We start from the raw sequence: 25,007 nt of genomic DNA, 5'->3' as shown, positions 1-25,007 counted from the left end.
GGCTTCAGGACAACTCTGTGAATGTCCTTCAGTGGCCCAGCCAGAGACCAGACTTGAATCCGATTGAACATCTCTGGAGAGATCTGAAAATGGCTGTGCACCGACACTCCCCATCCAACCTGATGGAGCTTGAGAGGTGCTGCAAAGAGGAATGGACAAAACTGCCCAAAGATAGGTGTGCCAAGCTTGTGGTATCATATTCAAAAATACTTGAGGCTGTAATTGCTTCCAAAGGTGCATCAACAAAGTATTGAGCAAAGGCTGTGAATACTTATGTACATGTGAATTCTTAGTTTTTTATTTTTAATAAATTAGCAAAAATTAAAAAAATTTTTTTTCATGTTGTCATTATGGGATATTGTGTGCAGAGTTTTGAGGTGAAAAAAATGAATTTATTCCATTTTGGAATAAGGCTGTAACATAACAAAATGTGGAAAAGTGAAGTGCTGTGAATACTTTCCGGATGCATTGTACATTGGTTTGCATTATGATTCTCGTTACACTGTTATTTACCTGAACAATCTGCAAGCGAGCCATCGCAGATTTAGGGCCTGATTCAGTAAGGATTGCAAATTCTGCTAAGTAGCAGAATTTGCAATCCTTGTAATCGCATGCTTGGGGGCCGCCTTTTGCAGGGCAAGGCCGCCCAGCATGCTGATCGCCGCTCCCACCGTTGAGTAAGCAGAAATTGCGATTGCACCGTAATTTCTGCTTGGTTGCATAAATTAGGGTTGCCTCCTGCCGTTGCAGCTTTGCTTCACCCGCAGAAGGCCCAACCCTATCTTTCTGATCGCAACTGCTGCGCGTGATGTCACACAGCTGCTGCGATCATGCTCACACCACGCCATTTTCATGATGCTGTCCCCGTTTCCCAGCCTCCACAGCATTCCGTCTAGGAAAGGGAGCATGGCCCCGAAACATTGGGTATGACTACTTTTTATAGTTACTGTAACTGTACATACATTTGTTACTGTATATTCTGCTGTTTTTCAATCCCCTCAGTGTGGTACTTCCTGAATTTCTTGACTTACTAGAATATACTTCCCAGCTTGGACTACATTTCTATACTGTGGAGATTTTTATGCTGTTATACGAATTATAGTAATACTGTAGGTGCTTGTTAGCTAGAAGCAGATTGGTTACTATGAGCAATTCCTCCACTTGTCCATTCTTTAGAAGGCTTGACACATCCCCCCTTAACTTGACAAGGTATATGCTATTTTTACCACAGTACCTAATTGATTGAAATATTTTCAGAGCACGCATTAACTCATTATATCCCAATAGATTAGGACAATTTCCTCCTTGCTAGTCTTCCCCTAACTACATTGTCACCACTATGATGTGTTCGTCACTATAACCCAAGTTACTATCCAATCAAGTCTCTCCTTCCTCCTGCGACCTATTCCAGATAGCACTTTGAAGCTTACTGTATTCACCACATTCTCACCGCTGTGCAGTGTTTGATGACTCCCCACTGGAACAATGCTGATCCTCCCAAGAATTCAGTCTTTATAAGTGGCGCCGAGAGGGGGGGTGGGTACAGTGTGCTGGGCTGGGGAGAGAGGCAGCTTCAGTAGCAGTCGGGGAGAGAGGCAGCTTCAGTAACAGTCCTTCCTCTCTCTACCTCACATAAGCTCCCCTGTTGGCCATGCCCCCTTTCAGTATCGAGGCTCGGCAGAGCTGTCAACACCCTTGGTCATTATAAAGAAAATAAGATTTTACTCACCGGTAAATCTATTTCTCGTAGTCCGTAGTGGATGCTGGGAACTCCGAAAGGACCATGGGGAATAGCGGCTCCGCAGGAGTCTGGGCACAACTAAAAGAAAGCTTTTAGACTACCTGGTGTGCACTATCCCCTCCCACTGTGACCCTCCTCCAAGCCTCAGTTAGGATACTGTGCCCGGAAGAGCTGACACAATAAGGAAGGATTTTGAATCCCGGGTAAGACTCATACCAGCCACACCAATCACACCGTATAACACGTGATACCATATCCAGTTAACAGTATGAAACATAACTGAGCCTCTCAACAGATGGCTCATAACAATAACCCGTTAGTGAACAATAACTATGTACAATTATTGCAGACAATCCGCACTAGGGACGGGCGCCCAGCATCCACTACGGACTACGAGAAATAGATTTACCGGTGAGTAAAATCTTATTTTCTCTAACGTCCTAGTGGATGCTGGGAACTCCGAAAGGACCATGGGGATTATACCAAAGCTCCCAAACGGGCGGGAGAGTGTGGATGACTCTGCAGCACCGAATGAGAGAACTCAAGGTCCTCCTCAGCCAGGGTATCAAATTTGTAGAATTTTGCAAACGTGTTTGCCCCTGACCAAGTAGCAGCTCGGCAAAGTTGTAAAGCCGAGACCCCTCGGGCAGCCGCCCAAGATGAGCCCACCTTCCTTGTAGAATGGGCTTTAACTGATTTAGGATGCGGCAGTCCAGCCGCAGAATGCGCCAGCTGAATTGTGCTACAAATCCAGCGAGCAATAGTCTGCTTAGAAGCAGGAGCACCCAGTTTGTTGGGTGCATACAGGATAAATAGCGAGTCAGTTTTCCTGACTCCAGCCGTCCTGGAAACATAAATTTTCAAGGCCCTGACTACGTCCAGCAACTTGGAATCCTCCAAGTCGCTAGTAGCCGCAGGCACTACAATAGGTTGGTTCAAGTGAAAAGCTGATACCACCTTAGGGAGAAACTGGGGACGAGTCCTCAATTCTGCCCTATCCATATGGAAAATCAGATAAGGGCTTTTAAATGACAAAGCCGCCAATTCTGATACACGCCTGGCCGAAGCCAAGGCCAATAACATGACCACTTTCCACGTGAGATATTTTAGATCCACGGTCTTTAGTGGCTCAAACCAATGTGATTTTAGGAAATTCAACACCACGTTGAGATCCCAGGGTGCCACTGGAGGCACAAAAGGGGGCTGAATATGCAGCACTCCTTTTACAAATGTCTGAACTTCAGGTAGTGAAGCTAGTTCTTTTTGGAAGAAAATCGACAGAGCCGATATCTGCACCTTAATGGAGCCTAATTTTAGGCCTATAGTCACTCCTGCCTGTAGGAAGTGTAGAAATCGACCCAGCTGAAATTCCTCTGTTGGGGCCTTATTGGCCTCACACCAAGCAACATATTTCCGCCATATGCGGTGATAATGCTTTACAGTTACATCTTTCCTGGCTTTAATCAGCGTAGGAATGACATCCTCCGGAATGCCTTTCTCCTTTAGGATCCGGTGTTCAACCGCCATGCCGTCAAACGCAGCCGCGGTAAGTCTTGGAACAGACAGGGCCCCTGCTGCAGCAAGTCCTGTCTGAGCGGCAAAGGCCATGGGTCCTCTGAGATCATCTCTTGAAGTTCCGGGTACCACGCTCTTCTTGGCCAATCCGGAACCACGAGTATTGTCCTTACTCCTCATTTTCTTATTATTCTCAGTACCTTTGGTATGAGAGGCAGAGGAGGGAAGACATAAACCGACTGGTACACCCACGGTGTCACTAGAGCGTCCACCGCTATCGCCTGAGGGTCCCTTGACCTGGCGCAATATCTCTCTAGTTTTTTGTTTAGGCGGGACGCCATCATGTCCACCTGTGGTATTTCCCACTGGTTTACAATCATTTGAAAGACTTCTGGATGAAGTCCCCACTCTCCCGGGTGGAGGTCGTGCCTGCTGAGGAAGTCTGCTTCCCAGTTGTCCACTCCCGGAATGAACACTGCTGACAGTGCTAGCATATGATTTTCCGCCCATCGGAGAATCCTTGTGGCTTCTGCCATTGCCGTCCTGCTTCTTGTGCTGCCCTGTCGGTTTACATGGGCGACCGCCGTGATGTTGTCTGACTGGATCAGTACCGGCTGGTGTAGAAGCAGGGGTTTTGCCTGACTTAGGGCATTGTAAATGGCCCTCAGTTCTAGAATATTTATGTGTAGGGAAGTCTCCTGACTCGACCATAGTCCTTGGAAGTTTCTTCCCTGTGTGACTGCCCCCCAGCCTCGAAGGCTGGCATCCGTGGTCACCAGGACCCAGTCCTGTATGCCGAATCTGCGGCCCTCTAGAAGATGAGCACTCTGCAGCCACCACAGCAGAGACACCCTGGTTCTTGGAGACAGGGTTATTAGCCGATGCATCTGAAGACGCGATCCGGACCATTGGTCCAACAGGTCCCACTGAAAGATTCTGGCATGGAACCTGCCGAAAGGAATTGCTTCGTAAGAAGCCACCATCTTTCCCAGGACTCGCGTGCAGTGATGCACCGACACCTGTTTTGGTTTCAGGAGGTTTCTGACTAGAGACGACAGCTCCATGGCTTTTTCCTCTGGGAGAAACACTTTTTTCTGGACTGTGTCCAGAATCATTCCCAGGAACAGTAGACGTGTCGTCGGAACCAGCTGTGACTTTGGAATATTTAGAATCCAACCGTGCTGGTGTAGCACCTCCTGAGATAGTGCTACTCCTACCAACAACTGCTCCTTGGATCTCGCCTTTATTAGGAGATCGTCCAAGTATGGGATAATTAAAACTCCCTTTTTTCGAAGGAGTATCATCATTTCCGCCATTACCTTGGTAAACACCCTCGGTGCCGTGGACAGACCAAACGGCAGCGTCTGGAATTGGTAATGGCAATTCTGTACCGCAAATCTGAGGTACTCCTGGTGAGGATGGTAAATGGGGACATGCAGCTAAGCATCCTTGATGTCCAGGGATACCATGTAATCCCCCTCGTCTAGACTTGCAATAAGCGCCCTGAGCGATTCCATCTTGAACTTGATTTTTTTTATGTATGTGTTCAAGGATTTCAAATTTAAAATGGGTCTCACCGCACCGTCCGGTTTCGGTACCACAAACAGTGTGGAATAGTAACCCCGTCCTTGTTGAAGTAGGGGCACCTTGACTATCACGCGCTGGGAATACAGCTTGTGAATTGCCTCTAGCACAGCCTCCCTGTCCGAGGGAGTTGCTGGCAAGGCTGATTTGAGGAAACGGCGGGGGGGAGACGCCTCGAATTCCAGCTTGTACCCCTGAGATACTACTTGAAAGATCCAGGGATCCACCTGTGAGCGAGCCCACTGATCGCTGAAATTTTGGAGGCGGCCCCCCACCGTACCTGGCTCCGCCTGTGGAGTCCCACCGTCATGCGGCGGACTTGGAAGAGGCGGGGGAGGACTTTTGCTCCTGGGAACTAGCTGTTTGTTGCAGCCTTTTTCCCCTACCTCTGCCTCTGGACAGAAAGGACCCGCCTTTTCCTCGCCTGTTTTTCTGGGTCCGAAAGGACTGTACCTGATAAAACGGCGCTTTTTTAGGCAGTGAGGGAACATGGGGTAAAAATGCTGACTTCCCAGCTGTCGCTGTGGAAACGAGGTCCGAGAGACCATCCCCGAATAACTCCTCACCCTTATAAGGCAAAACTTCCATGTGCCTTTTGGAATCTGCATCCCCTGTCCACTGCCGGGTCCATAAGCCTCTCCTAGCAGAAATGGACAATGCACTTATTTTAGATGCCAGCCGGCAGATCTCCCTCTGTGCATCTCTCATGTATAAGACTGAGTCTTTTATATGCTCTATGGTTAGCAGAATAGTGTCAAGGGTGTCAATATTTTCTGACAGGGAATCTGACCACGCAGCGGCAGCACTGCACATCCATGCTGACGCAATAGCTGGCCTAAGTATAATGCCTGTGTGTGTATATATAGACTTCAGGGTCGCCTCCTGTTTTCTATCCGCAGGCTCCTTCAGGGCGGCCGTATCCGGAGACGGAAGTGCCACCTTTTTAGACAAACGTGTGAGCGCTTTATCCACCCTAGGAGGTGTTTCCCAACGTGCCCTATCCTCTGGCGGGAAAGGGAACGCCATTAGTAATTTTTTTTGAGATTATCAATCTTTTATCAGGGAAAGCCCACGCTTCTTCACACACTTCATTTAATTCTTCAGATGGGGGAAAAACTACGGGTAGTTTTTTCTCCCCAAACATAATACCCTTTTTTGTGGTACCTGGGTTTAAATCTGAAATGTGTAACACCTCTTTCATTGCCTCAATCATGCAGCGAATGGCCTTAGTGGACATTAGATTAGACTCATCGTCGTCGACACTGGTATCAGTATCCGTGTCGACATCTGGGTCTGCCATCTGAGGTAGCGGGCGTTTTAGAGCCCCTGATGGCCTTTGAGACACCTGGGCAGGCACAAGCTGAGAAGCCGGCTGTCCCGCATTTGGCATGTCGTCAAATTTTTTGTGTAAGGAGTCGACACTTGCACGTAATTCCTTCCATAAAACCATCCACTCAGGTGTCTGCCCCGCAGGGGGTGACATCACTTCTATAGGCATCTGCTCCGCCTCCACATAATTTTCCTCCTCAAACATGTCGACACAGCCGTACCGACACACCGCACACACACCGGGAATGCTCTAAACAGAGGACAGGACCCCACAGAAGCCCTTTGGGGAGACAGAGAGAGAGAGTATGCCAGCACACACCAGAGCGCTATATACTGCAGGGACTAACTGAATTATGTCCCCTATAGCTGCTATAATATTTACTGCGCCTAAATTTAGTGCCCCCCTCTCTTTTTTACCCTTTTTCTGTAGTGTAGACTGCAGGGGAGAGCCAGGGAGTTTCCTTCCAGCGGAACTGTGAGGGAAATGGCGCCAGTGTGCTGAGGGGGATAGCTCCGCCCCTTTTTTGCGGACTATTCTCCCGCTTTTTTAAGGATTCTGGCAGGGGTAATTATCACATATATAGCCTCTGGGGCTATATATTGTGATTGTTTTGCCAGCCAAGGTGTTTTTATTGCTGCTCAGGGCGCCCCCCCCCAGCGCCCTGCACCCTCAGCGACCGGAGTGTGAAGTGTGTATGAGAAGCAATGGCGCACAGCTGCAGTGCTGTGCGCTACCTTGGAGAAGACAGAAGTCTTCATGCCGCTGATTTTCCGGACCTCTTCTTGCTTCTGGCTCTGTAAGGGGGACGGCGGCGCGGCTCCGGGACCGAACACCAAGGCCAGTTCTATGCGGTCGGTCCCTCTGGAGCTAATAGTGTCCAGTAGCCTAAGAAGCCCAAGCTAGCTGCAAGCAGGTAGGTTTGCTTCTTCTCCCCTTAGTCCATCGTTGCAGTGAGCCTGTTGCCAGCAGGTCTCACTGTAAAATAAAAAACCTAAAATATACTTTCTTCTAAGAGCTCAGGAGAGCCCCTAGTGTGCATCCAGCTCGGCCGGGCACAAAAATCTAACTGAGGCTTGGAGGAGGGTCATAGTGGGAGGAGCCAGTGCACACCAGGTAGTCTAAAAGCTTTCTTTTAGTTGTGCCCAGACTCCTGCGGAGCCGCTATTCCCCATGGTCCTTTCGGAGTTACCAGCATCCACTAGGACGTTAGAGAAAGTATGGGTTACAAATAGAAACATAATACTAGTATCTTTCAAGATCGTCCTCATCTATCCTATTATTATTATTATTATTATTATTATTATTATTATTATTATCTCATGCAGGCACAGTTCAGTGAGGACATGTAGACAGCAATGCAGGCTATGCAGAGATGGACATAACCAAAAATATGACTGCTTGGAGTGCGCACTGTTGATGATACTAGTAGCAAACTAGGTGAACATGTAGAGCTGTCACATTGTGTGATACATGCAGTCTACAAAATACTCTTTTGGGGAGGCATAAAATCCTTTACCAAGATGGCCGACATTCAGTCTTCTGCACATGTACGGCGCCATCTTGTCACTGTGAATGAGCAGCAAAGTGAGATGTGTTCCAGCTAGCTCTGGTGAGACCCTGTGATTATACCCCAGAGAGAGAGAGAGATACCGCTATTGCTGCATACCAGTACTGCTTGTATATGTACCGCTACCCACATATAGTACTGTCTAGTAATCTATATGCTTCGCTCAAGCTCCATGCCATCATCTATACACTTAGTGTATGTAACTGTGAGTATGGCTGTACACCCACACTGCTGCACAATAAACCAAAGCACTGGCTAAGTCTTGGACTGCCTAGTATACAGTGGCGTAACTACTGCCCCCGTAGTCCTCGCAGTGGCTTGGGGGTGAGGGGCTGCGGGGGCGCCACTGACTTTGCACAGATTGACATGCGGACGAGCGTCCGCATGTCAATCTGCGGTCTCCTTCCCTCCGCTGCTGTAAGGAGGGACACGGAGCGCACATCGCACGCCTCTCCTGTGTCCCTCCCTGGCTCTCCCCCGGCCTGTCTAATAAAGGAAGTGCCGTTCGTGAGCTCTGATTGGCTCACGAACCGGCACTTCCTTTATTAGACCGGCAGGAGAGCCAGGAGGGACACAGGAGAGGCGCGCTATGCGCTCCGTGTCCCTCCAACACAAAGGAGCGGGGGTGGGAGCAGGCACTGTGGGGGAAGATCTGGCACTGGGGGCATATACCTGGCACTGTGGGGGAAGATCTGGCACTGGGGGCATATACCTGGCACTGTGGGGGAAGATCTGGCACTGGGGGCATATACCTGGCACTGTGGGGGAAGATCTGGCACTGGGGGCATATATCTGGCACTGTGGGGGAAGATCTGGCACTGGGGGCATATACCTGGCACTGGGGACATATACCTGGCACTGGGGGCATGTACCTGGCACTGAGGGGGAATATTTGGCACTGGGGGGGAGCAGGCACTGAGGGGGCATATGTGGCACTGGGGGCATATACCTGGCACTGTGGGGGAATATCTGGCACTGGGGACATATACCTGGCACTGGGGGCATATACCTGGCACTGTGGGGGAAGATCTGGCACTGGGGGCATATACCTTGCACTGTGGGGGAATATTTGGCACTGGGGGGAGCAGGCACTGAGGGGGCATATGTGGCACTGTGGGGGAATATCTGGCACTGGGGGCATATACCTGGCACTGTGGGGGAATATCTGGCACTGGGGGGAGCAGGCACTGAGGGGGCATATGTGGCACTGTGGGGGAATATTTGGCACTGGGGGGAGCAGGCACTGAGGGGGCATATGTGGCACTGGGGGGGGGTATATGTGGCACTGGGGGCATGTACCTGGCACTGTGGGGGAATATCTGGCACTGGGGGCATATACCTAGCACTGTGGGGGAATATCTGGCACTGGGGGCATATGTGGCACTGGGAGCATGGCCCTAGCAACAAGCACTACCCTCCTAGCAACGAGCATGACACCTAGTGCATGAAACCCCTGGCAACAAGCATGACACCCAGTGCATGAAACCCCTGGCAACGAGCATGACACCCTGAGCATGAAAACCCCTGGCACCGTGCATGGAACCAAGAGTATGAAACCGCTGGCAACGAGCAGGTAATTTAAAAGTAATTAGAAGCCTTACTGTAGAACTTAATGTGTAATGGGCATTACGGTGTGTGGCATAATGTATCACGGACATTGCGGTGTGTGTCATAATGTGTCAGGCATTACGGTGTGTTGTATACTATATCACGGGCATTGTGGTATGTGGTATAATGTCTCAGGATCATTGTGGTATGTTTCATACTGTGTCACAGACATTGTATGTGCTATAATGTATCAGGGGCATTGCAGTGTGTAGCATAATGTATAACGGGCATTGCGATTCCTGTCATAATGTGTCACAGGCTACGGTGTGTGGCATAATGTGTCGGGGGCATTACAGTGTGTGCATATTGTGTCATGTGCATTATTGTGTGTGGCATAATGGCTAAGGCCATTGCAGTATGTGGAATAATGTATACTGGGCATTACTATAAGGAGGAAAAATGACAAATAATGTAAGGGGCATGAATCAGGATTATTTTTCTCTCCTGTGGTGGCTAACGTCTGGGCGTGCAGGTTGCAAAACTGGGGTATAAGGTAGTCTTTTCCTGCAATGCCACGCCCCTTTACGTGAAGCCACACACCCTATTTGTCCCTTTACTAGTGCCAATTATGGGGGGTATGGGGGGGGGGGGGGGGGCGCCGAAGGATTTTTTGACTTGGGGGAGAAAAATTTCTAGTTACGCCACTGCTAGTATATCTAGTGATTCCACTGGTGTATACTATTTACTCTGCTTATTACCACTAAATAGTACACATATATTCAACACAATTTACTTACAACTCTGCTTCAGCCACTGTAGGTGCCAAAAACAAAAAGTAGACTAGAGGATTAACTGTAAAGTTAACAAAACAACTATATAGAGGTAAAATCATCTCTAAATAGTATACAATAGAGTCCCTGGTAGATGTCTTGTCTGTTTGTTTTGGCTAATCTCAATTTAAGAACCACTGGATGGATTTTAATGCAGTTTTCACAATCCTATAGAGCATGTCTTGAGGAAGGTTTAGGTGTATGAAACATTAATTTATGACAAAAGGGAGCCAAGCAGTGATTATTTTAGTGAAATAAGTCAAAGAAAAAAACAGCTGTCCAAGTGCTTTCTTGGCTTATGCTGCTTAAACTGTTAAAGATATATCACAACAATGGACTTTATTTCATACTATGTAGATAATTTTTTTATGTGCCTTTTTCATTTATGTGGAAAACGATTCTTTTTTTCTCAAAGTAATCTTATAAGACCTCTGTTAAAAAGCTTATCGCCATAAATTAAAAATTGCTACTGTGCGAAGCTGGGGCGGGTCACTAGTAACTTATAAGAGGAAGTGGTCAGGAGACCATGAAACATGTTGCTATTTTTTGCTGATGAGACTAGTATGTCCTCTACAACAGGACTCTCATTCCCTTATCCCTCTTCTTATTCTATTTTTTTACCTTGCTATAATTTTTGCTGAAACATTTTGGCTAGGTTGTGGATCATTCGTATTATATAGCATTAACAACCATGCTTGTACTCACAGTTTTTAATCTTTACCTGTCCCACTTGACTACTGAAGTATGTAGATGAAGGACTATTAACGCTACATAGAATCTCCCTGAATTCATCTGGGGGTCGAGCTTTCAACTTTGTGACTCCAACTCTATGGAACTCTCTTCCCTGCACAGTACGAGAAGCCTCCACTCTGCAGTAGAAACCTTCAATAATAGACTCAAGCATTACCTATTTACTCAGTATTTCACTAATATCTAATGTTACGCTTGTTTTGTATTTAGTGCTGTAAAGGCAAATGTAAAGCACTTTGAGTCCTATTAAAAGAAAAGTGCTATATAAATATCATCATTATTATTATTATTATTATTATTATTATTATTATTATTATTATTATTATCCCCCCGTCCCCTACCCTAACCCTAATCCTTGGGGGGTGGCGGCTAGGATTAACTTTCCTGGGGTGTTGGCTATGGCTAACCCTTGGAGGGTGGTGGCTAGGGCTTACCCCCCTAGTGCCTAACCCTAACCCTCCACCCTGGACTCCAATTCTAAGGGAGAATCCTGATAGTCGTCTTCAGTATCCCATGTGTTGGTGATCTATCACTGGTCTCCTTAGTGCTGTTCGGATTCCAGCATCGTTCACATGGCCGCCGGCATCCCAACAGGTGGGATACTAAATGCATCCCCTTTTTTGATCTGTTCCTTGGGTATATAAAGCATACATCCAAAAGTGTATGCTACATGCTTTTGATGAAGTTGTGGGTCTAATTCCATAATGAAATGCGTTAATCACTTTATCCACTGGATACTTTTGGGCCACTTGGCCTTCCTTATCTGGGCCAGGATTGAAAAGCAGTAATTTTGGGACATCCAGCATTAATAACCATCAGCTGGCTCTAGCTGCGAGCTTTCTTACTAAAGACTGGACGAATTCTTTCACAACAAGCTGGTAATATAACTATCTGCAAAACTGGAATTTACCTGGATTTACTGAACTTCTTTCTATCACCTATTATCTTTTAAAGTTACCAGTTGAGGCTGGTCTGCCATCTTTTATTATTGGTACTCACTTATTGGGACATACTAGTGGCCCTAAACAACATCTTGTCAGATTTTAATGTTTTTTAGACTACCTTAACCTCCCCTTTTATTACTTGTTTATATCCTGTTGGAGGCTGACCCCATCCTTTGTATAACTGCTATACAACTCCTCTGACAGCGCCTATCAGAGCAAATCTTTTGTAACCATTGAGGAACACACTCTGCTTGACATGTGAGTAATTGCAGTGCGAAGATGTCTTAGAAATGTCCCACTTGTTATTTAATACTGTACACTCCAATAACCAAATATGCACTGGCAGTCATGAATTAATAAACCAATAAATGACAGCCCCTTACTAGTACATAACAAATCAAGCACTGTCTACCTTCATTAAGATGCAGTATTATTAATACACATTCAGCAGGTGTGTAATATGGAATAGGTGGTCCTTTCTAATAGCGCAGCTCCTGCTGTCCAGTAGCTGTCATCATCGCAATGCAGGGAGTTACAATATACAACTGAGGATTTATTTAGGAATTATTATTGCAAAATCACTAGTACATTAGCTTACACACATGTGTATACAGAGAGAGGGGGGCATATATAAACAGGGTGCCGCAAAATTGAGTACATTGTATTCTTAGTCCAGATGAACCAGTATAAAACTAAGCATGCATACAGATAGCTGTAGATTCATTTAACAATATTTTTAAAGCCTAAGTAGTATGGTTCTGTTTCCAAAATAATATAACATACAAGTTACGATATAGAGGCACAAAATCAATCACTTGTATTACTTTGGGAACAGAACTGTGCTGACTTCACTGTTTCTAAGGAACTATTTCTAAGGAAGTTTATATATTTTATCTTGTGTGCATATTCTTGCTTTACGTTCTGACTAAGAGGAACATTGACTACCTTATGAGTGCTCTTTACAATGTATTTGTTTAAATGTATTTAAGATTAAACTTATTTATTAATAAACCTTTATTGATCCTGATTCTGAGTTACATACGGCTCTGTATGTGGCCCCATACAGGATGTAAATATTTTGCTTGCCTTAATGCTAATATGACTTTGGGGATGTGCCGACATACATCCTCCCTAGATTTCTGACCTCATTTTCCTCCACACTACCGCTCTGCCAATGACTGCCTCCTCTCCGATTGCCTCCTTCCACTACAGCCTCCAGCCTATGCTGCTCCCACCACTGCAAAGCTCTCCCTTTTCCCTATCAGACTATCCACCTCTCTACAGAGCTTCAAATGGGTTCTCAAACCCCACTTCATTATTAAAATCTTCCAGATATCATCCTAACCCACTGCTCTATCCTCTATCACCTGTATATATCCCATTCTCCTTTAGATTATAAGGTTTCACGAGCAGGGCCCTCTTCCCTCATGTTCTTTCCCCACACTTTTAACGTCCACCGCCCACAACGGCATCAGACTTTAAAACAGTAAGCACTATTTCTGTGGGTATTATGACTGCATATAACAATGTTTTCTATAACTTGTATCCCATGTTCTGCATATATGCTCTGCAATAGTTTGTACAGTAAGGCTGGGCACACACACGGCCAATCAGAAAATACTGTGAGTGATGAAAAACAAATGCAACAAGGTATCGTTCCATTGTTCATGACATACTGTAGTGTATACCGGCAATCTATGCTGGTCCGGGGTGAAGGAATATCTCCCCGACCATCGGCAAGATTGCCGGTCGGCTTGATGTGTACCCGGCCAGTCTTTTGAATTTTGTTTTCCTTGTTTTATTTGCACTGTTTCTGCTTATGTATTTTGGATGTCGCTACACAACCCTTGTAACACCACATAAATAAATGACGATGGAATATCAATAATAATAATAGTACTCATAATAATAATAATAATAATAATAATAATCATCATGATATTATAATAATAATAATAAATTGGATTCTCCCCTTTGTCTTCTCTACATAATTATGTAAAATTATCACCTAATTATGCATTATCTATGTGAATGTATACTGTCTGTATTAGTCTGTACTTTTATTTCTTGTTGTCACTTTTATCCTCCTTTATAACTCAGTGGTGACATTTATGAAAACCAGTGCTAGGAAAAGATAGTGTAACCCATAGTAACCATGTCATTATTCTAGCAATGTTTAGCTGCCTAATCCTCCATGGGACCCAGGGAGAAACTGTAGCTCTACCTGAGCAGCTGTTATGCACACCAGTGCCTGCAGGAATGTACTGGTGTTTGAACTGTTATGCAAAACAAATGGACTCACAGACAAACTGGGGAATATGACATAACGTACACAGAAGGTGATAGGGTAACAAAATACACACAAAGTGAACAGAGAAGCCCAGAGGCTAAGGAACTGGGTATCTCCCTTGTATTAGAACTGCTCAGATGTAAAAAGCAAGATGTTGTGTTTTAATACGTAGAGAACCTGAAATGCTGTTGCTAAGGGCAACAGCAAAACCCTAAAGGGTTACCAACGGGTGTGGCAGTAAACTCCTTGGTCAGAGATGGAATGATAGACACAAGGAGAGTCTCCACAATCCTATTTCTCACTTGCAGTGCACAGGTTTTAGCTTACTGCCACTAAACTGACACCTGACACCTAGCACAGTGAGACAGGATTAGACAGGCAAGTCTTAGAATACAGCCGCAAACTTGCTAGGTTCACAGAGTAGTAACAGAACCCCAGCAAGCTAAACGACTGACTCCAGTCTTACTGCTAGGTCTGGATTGGCAGAGTGTAATACCAAATCCCCAGGCCTATTTGCAGTAAGCAACAAACAAATACAAAGCTACACAGTACTGGCTAACTTTCATGAACTGACTAACCAACAAAGATTCAGCAGCATCTGCTTACCCTGAAAAGAGGCCTTATAAAGCAGGTGCTGTCCACGCCCCACTCAGACCTCACAGACTGTGAGCACAAAAACCAGCACCGGATCCCCTGCCGTGCACAGAGCCTATAACCACTGCACAGCAAAAGACCCGAACCGGAGTATCAGCTGCGCTCAGGTTACTCCACTAGCACTTGTCTCCCGGTTGCCTTGATGACGTGGCAGCACAGGGCAGGAGACCCTAACAGCAGCTTCGTTTTATCCCTTGTTGCTGTTATATTTATCTATAGTACAGGACACAGAGCCAGTGTGCCGACACCACCAGCTGCATTAATGGTGAGCGTGCCCTTACAGATTGTCTGCTGTACTTTGGAATTAGGCCCAGACTGGCAATCTGGCAGTTCTGTACATGCCAAAAGTGCTGGTGTGCTTTCATTACTAGTGCGCTGGTCTGGGCTCCTTATTAAAATAAGCTCTACAGCCTAAGTTAGACTCTGAGCGGAATATTTGTGAAAGGGCAAAAAAAAACTTATTGCTGGTAAACAAGATGCCTTTGCATGTGAAGCCTCTCTGTTGTTAAACAAGAGCTATATGATACCTGATATTCTGCTATCGCACAATGGGCCTGATTCATGTTTGCAAGCGAAGCAAAAAAGCAAGCAACTGGGCAAAACCATGTTACACCGCAGGTGGGCAGGGGCGGATCTTGGAGCCACTAGCCAGTCCACCTGCCAGCCACCAGCCTGGACTCAACGATGGGGAAGGAGAGGTGTGCACTGCATTCTCCATCCCCCAGACAAAGGCAGCCCAGTAGCAGCAGCAGCATGATGGGGGACTCGAGGAGGAGGCCTGGGGTGGTGAGCACTGCTGGGGAGGGGCAGTATGTGTATCTGGTACTATACAGGATGCAGTATGTGTAACTAGCACTGTAGAGGGGGCATTATTTGTAACTGGCACTATACTGAAGGCAGTATATGTATATGGCACTATACAGGGGGTGGTATGTGTAACTAGCACTATACAGGGGGCAGTGTGTGTAACTTGCACTATAGAGAGAGCATTATGTGTAACTGGTGCTATACTGGGGATATGTACCTGGCACTATAAAGGGGGCAGTATGTGTAACTAGCACTATAGCAGGGCAGTATGTGTAACTAGCACTATGGAGGGGCACTATGTGTAACTAGCACTAGAGAGGGGGCATTATGTGTAACTGGCACTATACTTGGGGAAGTATATGTATATGGCACTATACAGGGGGCAGTATGTGTAACTCGCACTATACTGGGGGCATTATATGTATAGTATCTGGCTCTATACAATGGGCAGTATGTGTAACTAACACTATACAGGGGGCAGTATGTGTAACTAGCACTATAGAGGGGGCCTTATGTGTAACTGTCACTATACTGAAGGCAGTATATGTATATGGCACTATACAGGGGGTGGTATGTGTAACTAGCACTATACAGGGGGCAGTGTGTGTAACTTGCACTATAGAGAGAGCATTATGTGTAACTGGTGCTATACTGGGGATATGTACCTGGCACTATAAAGGGGGCAGTATGTGTAACTAGCACTATAGCAGGGCAGTATGTGTAACTAGCACTATGGAGGGGCAGTATATGTATCTGGCACTATACAGAGGGCAGTATGTGTCACTGGCACTATGCTGGGGGCAGTATGTATAACTAGCACTATAGAGGGGGTAGTATGTGTAAATGGCACTATACTGGGGCAGTATATGTATATGGCACTATACAGGGGGCGATATGTGTAACTGCCACTATACTGGGGGCAGTATGTGTATCTGGCACTACGGTGTGTGAAAATAAGATTTTAAACCTAAAGGTAAATCTTTAAATCCTAGTCCGTAGAGGATGCTGGGGACTCCGTAAGGACCATGGGGTATAGACGGGCTCTGCAGGAGACATGGGCACTATAAAGAACTTTAGAATGGGTGTGCACTGGCTCCTCCCTCTATGCCCCTCCTCCAGACCTCAGTTAGAGAAACTGTGCCCAGAGGAGACGGACAGTACGAGGAAAGGATTTTGGTAACCTAAGGGCAAGATTCATACCAGCCCACAGCATCCACACCATATAACCTGGAATATATGCAACCAGTTAACAGTATGAACAAACAGTATCAGTCAGCGACTGATCTTAACTGTAACATAACCCTTATGTAAGCAAGAACTATATACAAGTCATGCAGAAATATGTCCGCACTGGGACGGGCGCCCAGCATCCTCTACGGACTAGGAGAAAAAGATTTACAGGTAGGTTTAAAATCTTATTTTCTCATACGTCCTAGAGGATGCTGGGGACTCCGTAAGGACCATGGGGATTAAACCAAAGCTCCAAACCGGGCGGGAGAGTGCGGATGACTCTGCAGCACCGATTGAGCAAACATGAGGTCCTCATCAGCCAGGGTATCAAACTTGTAGAATTTAGCAAAAGTGTTTGAACCCGACCAAGTAGCTGCTCGGCAAAGCTGTAAAGCCGAGACGCCTCGGGCAGCCGCCCAAGAAGAGACCACCTTCCTAGTGGAATGGGCCTTTACTGAATATGGTACCGGCAATCCAGCTGTAGAATGAGCCTGCTGAATCGTGTTGCAGATCCAGCGAGCAATAGTCTGCTTAGAAGCAGGAGCGCCAACCTTGTTGGCTGCAAACAGGACAAACAGAGCTTCTGTTTTCCTAATTCGAGCCGTCCTGGCTACGTAAATTTTTAAGGCCCTGACTACATCAAGGGATTTAGAATCCTCCAAATCTCCCGTAGCCACAGGCACCACAATAGGTTGGTTCATATGAAACAATGACACCACCTTAAGCAAAAATTGAGGACGAGTCCACAGCTCTGCTCTATCCACATGGAAAATGAGGCTATCCGTTTGATAGATAGACAGTGTCTAGTTAGACAGTCAATAGATAGACACCATATATTAGACAGACATTAGGTCGACAGGGTCAAAAGGTCGACATGGTCAAAAGGTCAACATGGAAAAGATCGACAGGTCAAAAGGTTGACATGTCAAAGGGTCGACATGGTCAAAAGGTCGACGTGAAAATGGTCGACATAAAAAAGATAGACAAATGTTTTTTTTTAATGTAACATGTTTTTGGATTATTTCATACTTTCTCTATCCATGTCGGCATAGAGGTGGTTATAAACCTTGTGGCAAGCGCAGCGAGCCACCGTGCCCGAAGCGTGGTGAGCGAAGCGAGCCCCGCGAGGGTATGCCTTTCTACAATTGGGGGTCCCAGATGATAAAACTATCCACACAAACCACAAAAATGCAAAAAACATGGTGTCTACCTTTTTCATGTCGACCATTTTCATGTCGACCTTTTGACCCTGTCGACCTTTTGACCTGTCGACCTTTTGACTTGTCGACCTTTTCCATGTCGTCCTTTTGACCCTGTTGACCTTTTGACCCTGTCGACCTAATGTCCATCTAACATATGGTGTCTATCTATTGACTGTCTAACTAGACACTATCTATCTTTCATACCGGAACCGAAAATGAGATAGGGGCTCTTATGAGACAAGGCCGCCAATTCGGACACCCGCCTTGCAGATGCCAAGGCCAACAACATGACCACCTTCCAAGTGAGAGATTTTAACTCAACAGTTTGAAGAGGCTCAAACCAGTGACATTTTAGGAATTGTAACACCACGTTAATGTCCCATGGGGGCACAAAAGGAGGCTGAATGTGCAGCACTCCCTTTACAAAAGTCTGGACTTCAGGGAGAGAAGCCAATTCTTTCTGGAAGAATACAGAAAGGGCCGAAATATGTACCTTAATGGAGCCCAACTTTAGGCCCATATCCACTCCAGTCTGTAGAAAGTGGAGAAACTGGCCCAAGTGGAAGTCTTCCGTAGGAGCATTCTTGGCTTCACACCAAGAAAAATACTTCCTCAAGATACGGTGATAATGTTTCGCCGTCACCTCCTTCCTAGCTTTTATCAGAGTAGGGATGACTTCCTCCGCAATACCCTTCCCAGCTAGGATTTGGCGTTCAACCACCATGCCGTCAAACATAACCGCGGTAAGTCTTGGAACACGCAAGGCCCCTGCTGTAACAGGTCCTCCCTGAGAGGAAGAGGCCATGGATCTTCTGAGAGCAGCTCCTGAAGATCTGAATACCAGGCCCTTCGAGGCCAATCTGGAACAATGAGTATTGTCTGCACTCTTCTTCGCCTTATGATTCTCAGTATCTTTGAGATGAGATGAAGAAGAGGGAACACATAGACCGACTGAAACACCCATAGTGTCACGAGAGCGTCCACCGCTACTGCCTGAGGGTCCCTTGACCTGGCACAATACCTCCGAAGCTTCTTGTAGAGGCGTGACGCCATCATGTCTATTTGAGGAAGTCCCCAAAGACCTGTTATCTCTGCTAAAACTTCTTGATGAAGTCCCCACTCTCCTGGATGGAGATCGTGTCTGCTGAGGAAGTCTGCTTACAAGTTGTCCACTCCCGGAATGAATACCGCTGACAGAGCGCTTACGTGATTTTCTGCCCAGCGCAGAATCCTGGTGGCTTCCACCATTGCCACTCTGCTCCTTGTCCCGCCTTGGCGGTTTACATGAGCCACGGCTGTGACGTCTGATTGAATCAGAATCGGTAGGTCGCGAAGAATATTCTCCGCTTGTCGTAGGCCTGTTATGCACACCAGTGCCAGCAGGAATGTACTGGTGTCTGAACGGTGAGGGATGCAAAACAAATGAACTCACAGACAGACTGGGGAATATGACATTACATACACAGAAGGTGATAGGGTAACAAAATAAACACAAAGTGAACAGAGAAGCCCAAAGGCTAAGAAACTGGGTGTCTCCCTAATATTAGGAATGCTCAGATTGAAAGAAGCAAGATGTAGTGATTTAATACGTAGAGAACCCAAAATGCTGTTGCTAAGGGCAACAGCAAAACCCTAAAGGGTTACCAACGGGTGTGGCAGTAAACTCCTTGGTCAGAGATGGAATAATAGACACAAGGAGAGTCTCCACAATCCTAGTCCTCACTTGCAGTGCACTGGTTCAGCTTACTGCCACTAAACTGACACCTGAACACCTTGCACAGTGAGAAAGGATTTTGGCAGGCAAGTCTGAGAATACAGCCGCAAACTTGCTAGGTTCACAGAGTAGCAAAAGAACCCCAGCAGGTTAAACGACTGACTCCAGTCTTACTGCTAGGTCTTGATTGGCAGAGTGTAATACCAAATCCCAAGGCCTATTTGCAGTAAGCAACAAACAAATACAAAGTTTACACAGTACTAGCTAGCTTTCAGGAACTGACTAACCAACAAAGATTCAGCAGCATCTGCCTAACCTGAGAAGAGGGTTTATATAGCAGGTGCTGTCCACGCCCCACTCAGACCTCACAGACTGTGAGCACAAAAACCAGCACCGGATCCCCTGCCGTGCACAGAGCCTGTAACCACTGCACAGCAAAAGACCCGAACCGGAGTATCAGCTATGCTCAGGTTACTCCGCTAGCACTTGTCTCCCGGTTGCCATGACGACGTGGCAGCACAGAGCAGGAGACCCTAACAAGGCCGTTGTATATGGCCCTCAATTCCAGTATGTTGATGTGCAGACAAGCCTCCTGGTTTGACCACAGTCCCTGAAAATTCCTTCCTTGTGTGACTGCTCCCCAACCTCGGAGGCTCGCGTCCGTGGTCATCAGAACCCAGTCCTGAATGCCGAACCTGCGACCCTCTAGAAGGTGAGCACTCTGGAGCCACCACAGGAGAGACACCCTGGCCCTGGGGGACAGAGTTATTTTCTGATGTATTTGAAGGTGTGACCCGGACCACTTGCCCAGAAGGTCCCACTGAAAAGTCCTCGCATGAAACCTGCCGAAGGGGATGGCCTCGTAGGTCGCCACCATTTTCCCCAGTACTCGAGTGCATTGATGGACTGACACTCTTTTCGGTTTCAACAAGTCTCTTACCATGTTCTGGAGTTCCTGGGCTTTTTCCCTCGGGAGAAAAACCCTCTTTCGTTCTGTGTCCAGAATCATACCTAAGAAAGACAGCCGAGTCGTTGGGACTAACTGCGACTTTGGTGGATTTAGAATCCATCCATGTTGCTATAGCACTCACAGGGAGAGCGACACGCTTTTCTGCAACTGTTCCTTTGATCTCGAATTTATCAGGAGATCGTCCAAGTACGGGATAATTGTGACTACTTGCCTGCGTAGGAGCACCATAATTTCCGCCATTACCTTGGTGAACACCCTCGGGGCAGTGGAAAGCCCAAACGGCAATGTCTGAAACTGGTAATGACAGTCCTGTACAGCGAATCTCAGGTATGCCTGATGAGGAGGATATATGGGGACGTGAAGGTATGCATCCTTTATGTCCAATGACACCATAAAATTCCCTCCTTCCAGGCTGGAGATGACTGCCCTGAGCGATTCCATCTTGAACTTGAACCTTTTTAAGAACAGGTTCAGGGATTTTAGATTTAGAATGGGTCTGACCGAGCCATCCGGTTTCGGGACCACAAATAGGGTTGAAGAGTACCCTTTCCCCTGTTGTGTTAGGGGAACCTTGATGATCACTTGCTGTTGACAAAGCTTTTGAATTGCAGCTAAAATTATCTCCCTCTCTGGGGGAGAAGCTGGTAAAGCCGATTTGAAGAATCGACGAGGAGGCACGTCTTCGAATTCCAGCTTGTAGCCCTGGGATACAATTTTGATCACCCAAGGATCCACGTCTGACTGAACCTAGACGTGGCTGAAGAGTCGAAGACGTGCCCCCACCGGTGCGGCCTCCCTCAGTGGAGCCCCAGCATCATGCGGTGGATTTAGTAGAAGCCGGGGAGGACTTCTGTTCCTGGGAACTGGCCGTAGCAGGCACTCTTTTCCCTCTACCCTTACCTCTGGCGAGGAAGGAAGAGCCCCGACCTCTTCTGGACTTATGCGACTGAAAGGACTGCATCTGATACTGAGGAGGCTTCTTTTGCTGTGGAGGAACATAAGGCAAAAAAGGTAGATTTACCCGCGGTAGCTGTGGAAACTAGGTCCGCGAGACCTTCCCCAAATAAAACCTCACCCTTTTAAGGTAAAACTTCCATATGCCTCTTTGAGTCGGCATCACCCGTCCATTGGCGGGTCCACAGTGCTCGCCTAGCCGATACCGCCATCGCCATATATTGCCTCTGGAGCCTATATATTCCTATGAGCCAGTCCTAGAGGTTTATTGCTGCCCAGGGTACCCCCCCTGCGCCCTGCACCCATCAGTGCCTGCAGTGTGTGTAGTGTGTGGGAGCAATGGCGCGCAGCGTTACCGCTGCGCGTTACCTCATAGAAGATCTGAAGTCTTCAGCCGCCTTTGAAGTCTTCTATCTTCGCATACTCACCCGGCTTCTATCTTCCGGCTCTGCGAGGACTGCGGCGCGGCTCTGGGACGAACGGCGAGGGTGAGACCTGCGTTCCGACTCCCTCTGGAGCTAATGGTGTCCAGTAGCCTAAGAAGCAGAGCCTATCATTTAAGTAGGTCAGCTTCTCTCTCCTCAGTCCCACGACGCAGGGAGCCTGTTGCCAGCAGTGCTCCCTGAAAATAAAAAACCTAACAAAATTCTTTTTCAGAGAAACTCAGGAGAGCTCCCCTGTAATGCACCCAGTCTCCTCTGGGAACAGGATCTAACTGAGGTCTGGAGGAGGGGCATAGAGGGAGGAGCCAGTGCACACCCATTCTAAAGTTCTTTATAGTGCCCATGTCTCCTGCGGAGCCCGTCTATACCCCATGGTCCTTACGGAGTCCCCAGCATCCTCTAGGACGTAAGAGAAATAACATTTAAAGCGCGTTACGGTGTGTGGCATAACTTGTAATGGGCATTACGGTGTATGGCACAATATGTAATGGCCATTACGGTGTGTGGCATAAGTTGTAATATGCGTTACAGTGTGTTGCAGAACGTGTAATGCATGTTACAATGTTTGGCATAATGCGTAATGGGCATTACGGTGTGTGGAATAACGTGTAATGGGCATTACGGTGGTGGCATAATGTGTGAGGGGCATTACTATAAGGAGGAAAAATGCATGAATCAGGTTTTTTTTCCCTGTGTTTTTGTTTTTCCTGTGTTGTATAAGGGGCTGTACCTGGCGTAATGTGTCTGGTAATGGTTACATTTATTTTATAATTGCAATGGTTGTATGGTGTACCTGCACTCCTGTTTCTATGTTGTAGTACGAAGTCCCAGCTAGGTAGCACATGCCACTATGAGAAGCCATAGTGCGCAGTCCAAACCTCCTCCCTCCCAATATATCAGCATGATTCAGGCAGCAGTGAATACTTACCACAAAGCAGTAGCACTATAATGGGTACTAGTGTCACCGCTCACAGAGACTATGCTGCCAGCTGGAGAGAGAGGAGGGGGCCTGGACAGACACTGCACACAGGCCCCCTCCACTCTTAATACATCCCTGCTACAAGGTTAGTAACAGCAATCGGCACATTATGTAACTCTAATCACTCATAGCACCTCCGCATCGTCTTTGTACACAGCGCCTGTGCTGCAATATGAACAAAGTGTTAAAAGATTCCCACTGCAGGCTTCTGTGATCTGCTGCTGCGTCCCAAGATGCAGCATCGGATCCACTCTGTGAACATCAGGTTACTCAGTATGTCTGCCAAAATCACGTTGCCGGAGCCAGTGAAGGTGCATCCAAGGACAGAGCCACTGGCTTTGGCACACCCAAAAAATGGTGACGACGCTCCCTTATTTTCTGAAATGGTCTACCTCCATGCCTCCAATGCGGCTGCAGATGAGTGACAGTCAAGATGAGCGACAATCTGCAGCAGCCTCATAGTGACTGACATCGCAGGACCTGTTCTACACATGCACTCTGCGGCTCCTGCGCATGCACAGATCATTAAGCATTGGAGATTTATGTCAATATTGGAATTACATAAATCTCTGAATCAAGCCCTCTGTGAGGCAGAAGCACTAAAACAATTGCACTATGAGACTATCATTACCTGTTTTCTTCATGCATCACTGATGCTCAATATACACCATAGTAGTGATTATTGTGAAACACCTGCTGCCCATTGTCTGAAAGTTGGAAACCGACCTGACTCGTTCTGATTAGGCGTAACTGGTCTGTAACAGCATTATGTGATGTTATTGTGCAGGTAATGAGCAGAGAAGGTGCATGGAAAGATGTGCGGGAATATGCCTGTTGTCAGGTGTATCGTCTGAACCTAGCATAGGGCCCAATTCCGAGATGTATGCTAATGCATTTGCAGCGTATATGCAAAAATATGATTCTGTAGCTGCCTAGCAATGTACAAGTATTGGGACACCCGCTGGCAGCAACTGCATGCAAATACGCAGCAGTTTCACAGACCCTTCCATAATAGACCATCTAAGGCAGCATACCTATGGTGATGCGGAATAGCCCCAGAACTGAGATGCCTGTGACTTTTATTCTGTGTACAGGATACCAGTGGTAGGCTGAGACATGCCCTGCGCAACGCCTATGTTTTGGCTGCCACTCGCCCTAACCAACCCCACACTGTCCCTGTCTATCACCATGATGCATGCGCAGCCAGACGATAAGCTCTCACCTAAAGATCAGGATTGCATGCATCTCTAAAGGCCCGTATTCACGGGCAGATGTGGGAGAGATGTGTGCTGAGCGTGCGGGGGGAGACGGTGGGGGCCACTCATTTCACCCAGCGGGTGAAATGAGCGACCTGCTAGATTGGCCTGCCAATCTAGCACCAGCGATAGCGATGCGTGGGGCTGCGCATTGCTATCGCTGTGGGGGGTACACACGGAGCGATCATGCTTAAAATCTAAGTCAGATTGATTAGATTATCGCTCCATGAGTACCCCCCTTTAGTCAGACCACGAGCACAGGGGCAAGCCCATGCTAATGCTGATGATGATGACGGTCATGAAAACCAGACTAACAGACTTCGGCAGTCCTGACGCAGAGAGGCATACAGCTATACATATAGGAGACTGTATTTATTTATTTCCATGCATGCAATGTGTACATCTCTGCATTAGGCCCTTTGTCCACAATAAACAGGGCTGAAGCGTTTTTATGTAGTACAGAAGGAAATGCACAGATTGTATATGCAAGATACAATCAGCTATAGCATCTGAGCATATTGTGATCCAGAAATGAGCAGGCTGCAGCAACGTCAGCCAGTATGTTGTCTGTTTGGCAGTAAGAGCAAATGGCTGCCAGCTTGCAAGCAAGAAGCACTGTGAAGCCTACCACCAACTGTTGGAGTCTGTGCGATTTATTTATTTCATGTTTATGCCTGATATTTAAAAGAGCAATGCTTT

This window comes from Pseudophryne corroboree, chromosome 3 (genome assembly GCF_028390025.1).
Source record: "Pseudophryne corroboree isolate aPseCor3 chromosome 3, aPseCor3.hap2, whole genome shotgun sequence".
In the NCBI taxonomy this organism is placed as follows: Eukaryota; Metazoa; Chordata; class Amphibia; order Anura; family Myobatrachidae; genus Pseudophryne; species Pseudophryne corroboree.
This window is presented reverse-complemented; position numbering follows the sequence as displayed.